This window comes from Rhea americana, unplaced genomic scaffold (assembly GCF_003343005.1).
Source record: "Rhea americana isolate MKP2758 unplaced genomic scaffold, rheAme1 scaffold_115, whole genome shotgun sequence".
NCBI classification, from domain to species: Eukaryota; Metazoa; Chordata; class Aves; order Rheiformes; family Rheidae; genus Rhea; species Rhea americana.
In genome coordinates this window covers 732,246-741,308 of record NW_028185206.1, presented here as the reverse complement: position 1 = coordinate 741,308, position 9,063 = coordinate 732,246, and positions in this window count along the sequence as shown.

The window sequence follows — 9,063 nt, the reverse complement described above, 5'->3', positions numbered from 1 at the left end:
GGAAAAGGAAAAGGAAAAGGAAAAAACCTGCTCTATAAATTTATGATAGCAGTTCAGAAATAAAGTCCAGGTATCTTGTGGTTCAACAGCCCCCGCACCTCAGTAGCAGTAAACTTCACTTATTTGTTGCCTCTTTCATTATCTGAAGATGAACACCTATATGCCTATATTGAGTGAACTTTAATAAACTCAAGCATTTACCCATCAGTATCTAAAATCGTAAATTTTAGTGATTATTGTGTGAATAAATATCACCAGTTTCTTTAGGCTTCTTCCAAATTACTTCCCACTGAGCCCCCCAGAACACTTCCACAGTGCTTTTTCCCATTCACACTAGCTTAGCAAATCTTGCACTCTTGCCTGCATTATCTTTCTACAGGAAGACATGTACCGAGTATATTATCTTCAACCGTCTCTCAAATTCCAAAACAGGTATTGGATCAAGTTTGGGGACTACTTTTTAGCTCATTGTTACTGACATTGTACCTTTCATTGCAGGGAGCAAAACACCTCCAGCATCTGTGTGAGGTTTTCCAGCCTTAAAGATTTGGCTGACTTATCCTGAAAGATGTGTTTTATCATTCACAGCAATGAATGAATGGATGACTTTCTCTGCTTTTATCCATACTTTCAATTTACATGCCAAACTTCAGAAGTCTTGCCTTTGCAATAGGAGTTTTTTGATTGAGGATACAAGGAAGATTAGCTGGTTTCATCCATTCATCGTCATTAGTTATATCAACAAAAAACACAGTGAGATCACTAATCATGTGATCCCAGTGAACTTTTTTGGATGCCGCACATGTGGTGCCTTTGTGCTTTCTTTTGAAGTTATGTAACACAGCGACAAGGCCATCCTTTTGATATTTGCTGCTAACTGGAACTTTAAAGTCATTTTTTATGCCTTTTTTGTCAGCACCGATTGCTAAACCTCATCATCAACTGAACATGACAGCTCTCACATCTCTGAGCTTGGACTTCATGCTTCTGATCTTAGAGATCCTCGTTAAGCGTTGAAGCCACGGAATTTCTTTTTAAACAGGGGTGGGTGTGACTAGTAGTTGGATCAGTATAAAGAATGACGTGGTCAGAACACCAGCACGGTAGGCAGAGTATGTGATACTACCTGCCAAACCGCCAGAGGACTTGGCCAGAAAAGTGTGAGATGACTTTGGACATCCAGATCTTACCTGCTTTATGGCTGGATGAGAGGAGGAGATGGTGGTGCCATGCGAGGTGGGAAGAGGACCATGAGAAGGGAAGAAGTAGTGGCTGTCTCATCCATGCTGGCTCTTACTATAACTGCTGTCTTTTGCCTCTTCTACGCTTTGTGAGGAAGCACTTTGAAGAGCAAAGCTTTTTAGCAGTTTTGGCTTTCAGAGTTTCAATTTCACATGGTGGACACCATGGCATCCACTTCTCCATGCCCCAGAGTCAGGATCTCTGTAATGCTTATCCTGCTCTGCCTTGGTGAGCTGAACACAAGTTTCTCTTCTCTTATATACTCAGTGCCCTCAGCACTCCTTTCTCCCACCCTGGACTCCACTTACATGCCTGAATTTGTTCTTGGGTTGTCTCCACACTATCAGCGTATCCAAATTTCAATCTTCAGCCATGTATCTCCTGTACATGCTCTCCAGRAAAATATTGCAGGAGGGACACCAGGCCATAAACTGCAAGATAATGATTCCCTTCTTCTTTGATCTCTTGTGTCCAGAATGGGTTGCTGATCTTCTTATTTCTCCTGGTGTGTGTGTCCTGTGCCAGAGGAGTGCCAGCGTTGAGCAGGAAAACCTCAAATTTTCACTCAGTCTTTTTTTATGTCCTGACATGTTCTTTAAGAAGCTTCGTAGGGAAAAGCTGTGAAGTCAGCAAGACTGGGAACAGTGCAGCCTTCTCATGTTAATTATGATATAACCAAGGCAGCAGAGATACAAGTAGCTCTGCATCAGCAAAGCTGCAGAGGAGATTATGGTTCTACCAAAACATCATAGCAGTTTATGTCTCCAGAGATGTGCACAGTGCATTATAAGATACCTTACTCTTTGCTTTTTAGATTCACCTTTGCATTTAGTAGTATAAGCTCATTGAAAAGTTACGGGCTTAGCACTGTAAATGCTAACCCACAGGAATGAGTTAAATTCTCATCCACAGTTTCATGGGGAATTTATGCTCCTAAATATTTTAAAGTGAGGAAAATCTGACCTGCACTCTATGGGAAGCTCTCAACAGAAAGGACTGGATTATGGCCAGCTGTAGACAGCCAGGATGGGACAGTGGAGATGCTTTGCTCCTTGCAAAGTCCATCCAATGCAAGGATGTTACAGGCCTGGCCTTGGCTGCATCACTGGGGAAGCAATGTAAAAATCCTTGCAGTGTTGCAGTCTATGTTTTATTTTCAATACTAATCAATAGAGAATCTTATTCATGGAGCTTGCAGTCTCTCCCTTGTGAAAATACCACATCTAAAATCCAGCAAGCAGGATTTTAGAAGTACAGGCACTTGCTTTACCCTCATGCCACTGAAATCACTGAGTGTTTTACTCTTGGGAACAGTGGGAGGAGAATTAGGCCAATACTGAGCTCTTTTGAAAATCCCACTCTTTAATGAAGAGAAAAATGGGTTGATGACTGTTCTAAAAGCTCTTCAGAGAAGACAGAATTTAAAATGCACTGTAGAGAACAGAGAGCTCTAGTTGCTTGTCTGACCTGCCATTTCATCCCTAAATGATAATATGTGTTTTTCCCCTGAGAATGATACCTCTAATTGCCTGTGAGATACCATGCCTTGTCTACTGAACATTAATGTGACAAAGCAGGGACTGTAGAAAATCAGGTAATCTGCAAGAAACTGAATTTGATTATTGTGAAGTTGTCTTTCTGGTATAGGGTGATAACAGAAAAAAATAGGCCTATATACTGATTAATATGGAGACAGAGTAATTGTCCTATTTTATGTGTGCATTTTGTTTAACAAAGGTTAAAGAAACAGTCATAGCTCTCATAAAAACAAAAACAATATTGAAAGAGCAGATATTGGAAAGCTTTCATGCCCTTTCTAGGAAGTCAACATGCTGTAGTGCCTCTCTGAAGTACCTGTGAGCATAAAGCATGTGCAGCAAACAGGAGGAATCAGAAGCCTCTCTGCGGTTACAAGACTACAATCTCATTTGGATCTGAAAAATATGGTGGGGTAGCTTGCATATCTGGAGTGTTGCAGTGAATGGACACAGGCTCTTCAGGAAAGGCAGCTGGGATGGTGAGGATGAAGAATTGCCCTTTGTGTGACAGAGCAGCAGGAATGCACTGAGCTCTGCCTGGAGATGGGTGAAGGGCCAGGTGAGAGCTCATCGGTCAGAATTGGTAGGCAGAACAACATGCTACAGACCAYTTGATCAGGGAGAAGAAGTAGACCAGACTTTCTTCAGACCATTGGGTGAAGTTGCTCGTTCCCAGGCCTTCATCCTCATGGGGGACTTTAACTACCCTGATATCTACAGAAAGAACAACACAGCAGAGCACAAGTGATGTAGAAGGTTCCTGGAGTGTATTGATGGCAACTTCCTAACACATGTCATCAAGAAGCCAATGAAGAGAGATACTCTTTTGAGCCTCATAGTTACAAACAAGGAAGAACTGGTTAGGGAAATGAAAGCTGGGGCAACCTGGACTGAACTGACCACAAGATAGTGGAATTCAGTGTCCTGAGTGGAGGGGAAAAAAGCAAAAACATAGAATCACAGCCATGGACTTTAGGAGAGTAGAGCCTGTTCAGGACCTACTTGGAAGAATCCTGTGGGATGCAGTCCTGGAAGGAAGAAGGGTCAAAAAGACTTGAGTGATTTTCAAGAAACACCTCCTACAAACTCAAAATGGTCCATCTCAGAAAGCAGGAAATCAAGCAAAGGTGGCAGGATGCCTGCGTGGATGAACAAGGTGATCCTGGCTAAATTCAAACATAAAAATAAATGTATAAGAAGTGGAAGCAGGGACAGATAGGCCTGCAGGAATGCAGGGGCATTGTCCAACCATGCAAGTAGGGGGTTAGAAGAGCTAAAGCCACCTAGAATTGAACCTGGCAAAGGATGTGAAGGGCAAAAAGAAAGGCTTCCGTAAGCACATAAAAGGCAAAAGGAAGGCTAGGGAAAATGTGGGCCCTCTGCTGAGTGTGGGAAGGGCTCTGGTGACAAAGGGCACTGCAGAGGCAGAGGTACTGAATGTCTTCTTTGCCTTAGTCTTTGAGACCAGAAGAAGTCTGGAGCAAGAAAGACTTTCCTTTAGTGAAGGAGGATAAGGTTAGGGAACATTTAAACAAACTAGACATACACAAGTCCATTGGCCCTGATGAAATGTGCCCTGGACTGTTGAGGGAGCTCCATGATGCCATTGCAAAGCCATTCTTGATTATCTTTAAAAAGTCATGGTGATTGGGAGAGATTTCTGAGGTCTAGAGGAAAGCAAATGTCAGTCTAGTCTTCCAAAAGGGTAAGAAGGAGGATCCAGAAAACTGCAAGTCAGTCAGCCTCACCTCAGTTTCTGGAAAGGTGATGGAGCAACTAATCTTGGATACTACTTCCAGATGTGAAAGATAAGAATGTTACTGGTAGTACTTAGCATGGATTTACAAAGGGGAAAGCCAGCTTAACCAACATGACAGCCTTCTATGATGGATTTATTGGCTGAATGGATGAGAAGAGAGCAGTTAGTAAGGCTTTTGACATGTATTCCATAACATCCTCATAGACAAGCTGATGAAGGGCAGGCTAGATAAGTGGTCAGTAAAGTGGATTGAATTGCCAGTGTCAGAGGAATGTAAACACTGGTGTGATGTCCAGCTGGAGGCTAGCCACTAATGATGTCCCCTCAGGGTTGATACTGAAGCCAATACTGTGTAACATTTTCATCAACAGCATGGATAATAGGATGAAAAGCTTCCTCAGAAAGGTTACAGATGGCATAAAACCAGGAGGAGTGGCTGATACACCAGATAGTTGTGCTGCTATTCAGAGGGACCTCGATAGGCTGAAGAAATCAGCAGCGAGTAGCCCCATGAAGTTCAATATAGGGAAATGCGAAGTCCTGCACCTGGGCAGGAAAGAACCCAAGCACTTGTTCAGGTTAGGGGTCAATCAACTGGAGAGCAGCCTTTCAGAAGGACTGGGCAGGGGGGGGTGGTACTGGTAGACAACAAGCTGAACACGGGCCAGCAATGTGCCCTCATGGCAAAAAAGTCCATTGACATCCTGGGCTGTGTCAGGAAGAGCATTGCTGGCAGGGTGAAGGAGGTGATTCTTCTCTTCTACTCGGCAGTGATGAGGCCACGTCTAGAGTGCAGTATCCAGTGCTGGGCTCCCCAGTACAAGAGAGATATAGACTTACTGAAGCAAGTACAGTAAGGGATTATGATGGTGATGAAGCATAGATTGGAGCATCTATTATACAAGGAGAGGCTGAGAGAGCTGGAACTCTTCAGTCTGGAGAAGAGAAGGCTCAGGGGAGACCTTATCAGTGTGTGTAAGTACCTGACTGGAGGATGTCAAGAGGACAGAGACAGACTCTTTTCTGTGGTTCCCAATGACATGATAAGAGGCAGTTGGCATACACAGAAACACAAGAAAATCCACTTGGACACAGGACAACACTTCYTTACTGTGAGAGTGGCTGAACATTTAAACAGGCTGCCCAGAGAGATTCTAGAAACTCCATCTTTGGAAATATTTAAATCCCAAAGGATATAGGCCTGGGAAACCTGACCTAGCCAATGTTCCTTGAGAAGGGGTGCATTGGAACAGGTGGTCTTCAGAGGTCCGTTCCAACCCCAAACAATGTGAAACACAATGAATRGTATCTACCTGAGAACGCAGTACTCAAGACACTCAAGGACAATACAAAAACTCCACTCACCACCACTACCCATCACTCCAAAGTTTTGCTTCAATAACTACAGGAGTAACAGGTTCAAAACTCCATGTTTCACAATCCACCAATTAATTTTTCATTTTTCTCTGCCTGTGTGGACTTTCATTAACAGTGCTGCTGCTTAAATGTTATAGGGGTTAAGAAACTTTTTCCTGTCTGGTGATCTTCCCTGTTCTGCACATCTTCTTGTGAGGGTATTCCAAGAGCCTGATTTTTGGATCACGTGCCTTATGCACTGAGTTTGCATCTGTCAAAGGTTTGTTGCATCTGAAACCTGCTTCAGTGAATTTAACTGTGTTGCATTGCATTTTCTGCTAAAGAGCAGGAAAAAAACAGAAAGTTCTTTCTCACTGGAGGAAGTCCTGAACTTCCTGGTGTTTCCTCTTTTTCTTTTGCTGCAAGTGCTGGTAAAGAGGTGGAAGCCAGGAAAATCTTTTGATTTCTGCCTGACTTCTGTCTGTCTTTCAGGCAGGTCAATGGCAGTCCTGGAGGAGTGTTTATTAGTATTGGCAATGTCAAAACAAAAGCCCAATCTTTAAACATTCAGTTCAGCTCAACTTTGGCTGATCCTGGAAGTTGGATTCTGATTTGGGGAAGAATGACAGATGGAGCATATTGGTCTTTCCAGCCTACTGAGCTGATATCCAGCTGTGCCTTAAATTCCTATAGGTCAAATATTCTCGTGACTTTTGAGGTAAGTTTGTGATACATGTGCAAGCTTTTAGCGCAGGGACAACTATAATACTTCTTAGCTGGTGGTGCTATCTACAGAAAAATTTGTAGTAGATTTGGGAAATAAATATTGTGTGTGTGCGTGTATACCCACAAGCATATGAAGGTTTAAGAAAAAAATTGTACAAATCAAGAACAGCACAGGTTACTCATTGCCAAGATAAAACACTCAAGAAAAAAATATTTTGCCACTGTATATTGGAAGACGGGAAAAAATGGCCATCACCATGTAAAGAACTGTGCAACTTCTTTTACATTCCTCCTCTCAATCAGCCTGAGCTGCCACATGCTCATCTCAGTGAGCTGGGGACAGACAGCAAAATCCCCACTGCACAGACATTCAGATGCATGAGACTGCTGCAGTGTAGTTAAGACTTTGATTAAAAAAACAGATATCTATGGAAACTTGTTATAATACATAATATTTTGTATCCTGTTGTAATTCGTTACTAACAAGGGATTTCTCAGGTTATGTCTGAGCTCACAGAGAGAAGCAGGTAGCAGCTTACTGAGTGTGAAAGGGCCATGTAAGAGAAGGTTACATAATCCTTTACAAGGACTTTGATGGACATTTTTCCTGTTTTCCATTGTATAATAATTAATTATACTTGTCTTAGTAATATTATCTGATAATGAGTTTTCTGTACTATTCTTTGTATAACAGTTCTCTTAAACCTTACTGYGTCACACTACCACTGTATGCCACTATTAAGGCAGAATGGCAATGAAATTGTTAGCAATGGTTATAAAATTCTGGTCAGAATGGACCCTACCATCTCCAAGATGAGATGTGTAAAATGTGGAGTACCAGCCCTGAGAAGCCCTCACAGGCTTCAGAGGAAGAAAAATTATGGTTTTGGTTAAAATACTGGCAGAAAGTCAAGTCTGTGACTTTTCCTTGCCATGTTTCTGCAAGGGGAAAAAAAAAGAGTAAGGAGCCCTGAAAATGTGTGGGGTCACACCAGTATTGGGATGAGGCTCAGGCAAGACTGTTCTGCGAAGGGTAGTGTAATTGAAAGCCTGGTCCTCCTCTGGCCTTCATCTTTTCCTCCTCATTATGCTTATTTTCTTCTTTGCTTTCTGGCACTACCATGAGCCCGCTGAAATGGAGATCGGGAAGAGAGAGTGTGGAGACATGGGAACTGCATCCTCACCTGAGATGTGATTTTTATTTTGAACACTCGAGGGCACTGTTGGTTTAGTTTTATCACATGCAGGGTACCCTGCTGGCCAGTCCCTTCTCCAGATCCTGTCTGGGACTCATATGCTGAGGAGCTTGGCCTCACTCAAAAAGGACAGCTTCTGGAGTGTCTACTTGTCCACAGTTGGTCCAGCCTGGGCCATGGTTCCCTGAGCTGGTATGGAACCTCTACCTGAAGTCTGTTATCCATGGCTTTTTGGTCCTTGTGAAGGTAGGTTCAACATTTCTTTACACAGGGAGGAACGAAAATCTCTGTGTTCAGAGGGATATCTTCAAAGACTTTAAATTTTGATGGGTTTGAAGCAATTAGGTTTGCAAATATCAAAGGGTTTTGATGCAGACCAGCTGTGCAGGAATACTAGGAGATTTTGAAATGTTTGGATTTGTGTTGTCCCAGAATAAATACTCAGGAACAATTATTGCATGCTTGGATAACTTAAATCAAGAAGAGACGTCATACCACATTTCCCTTACTGCTTCACATTAAGGTAGAGAATGTGCATAAGAAAATGACAAACTGAAATGATCTTTCCCTGAAATATTTGAGGCCCTTGGAAGCTTACTCGGAGCCTATGAACACCCTGAGCATCTTGAGGAGTACTGTGTCTTTTGACTTAGCCATACCTCAGCACCCTGAAAAAGGTGTTTGCTGCAGGCTGCTGATCCCAGGGAGACTGGAGTTGGCTGTAAGGTGACCCTACAGTGAGAACAGCATGGTTCAGGACAGCACATGAGTGATAGAACAGCCCTAGTATCTGTGGAATTAAAAAAAGGCTCCACAGGTCTCAGAAAATAGCACAGCAGTAAGGGCTGGCCTGGGTGGATATTCTCTGGATATTGTTACAAAAGATGCAGAGAGAGGATGGATTTGCTGAAGTCCTTTGGCCTGAAAGGAGATGTAACATAGGCAGAGTCCATCAGTTTTCTCCAACTAGCAGAGCACCATCTAGCAGGCTCTTTGGTCTCTGGAGAAAAGCTGTGATACTGAAACTGTTTTCAGCTATTACAGGGCTAATGGAAATGTTGAATCATCCATTTTTTGCTGAAATCTGAGCTCTCTCCAATCAGATGTGTGCACCTTGACTCTTCCTTTGTAACCACCTCTCTGTCATTTTTTGTGTGCTTGGAAAAACACTTCCACTCATGCACTGTTGCAAATGGTGATCTTAGCACTAAGTGGCACTCAATTGTCTCTGTCTTTTTTTTTTTTT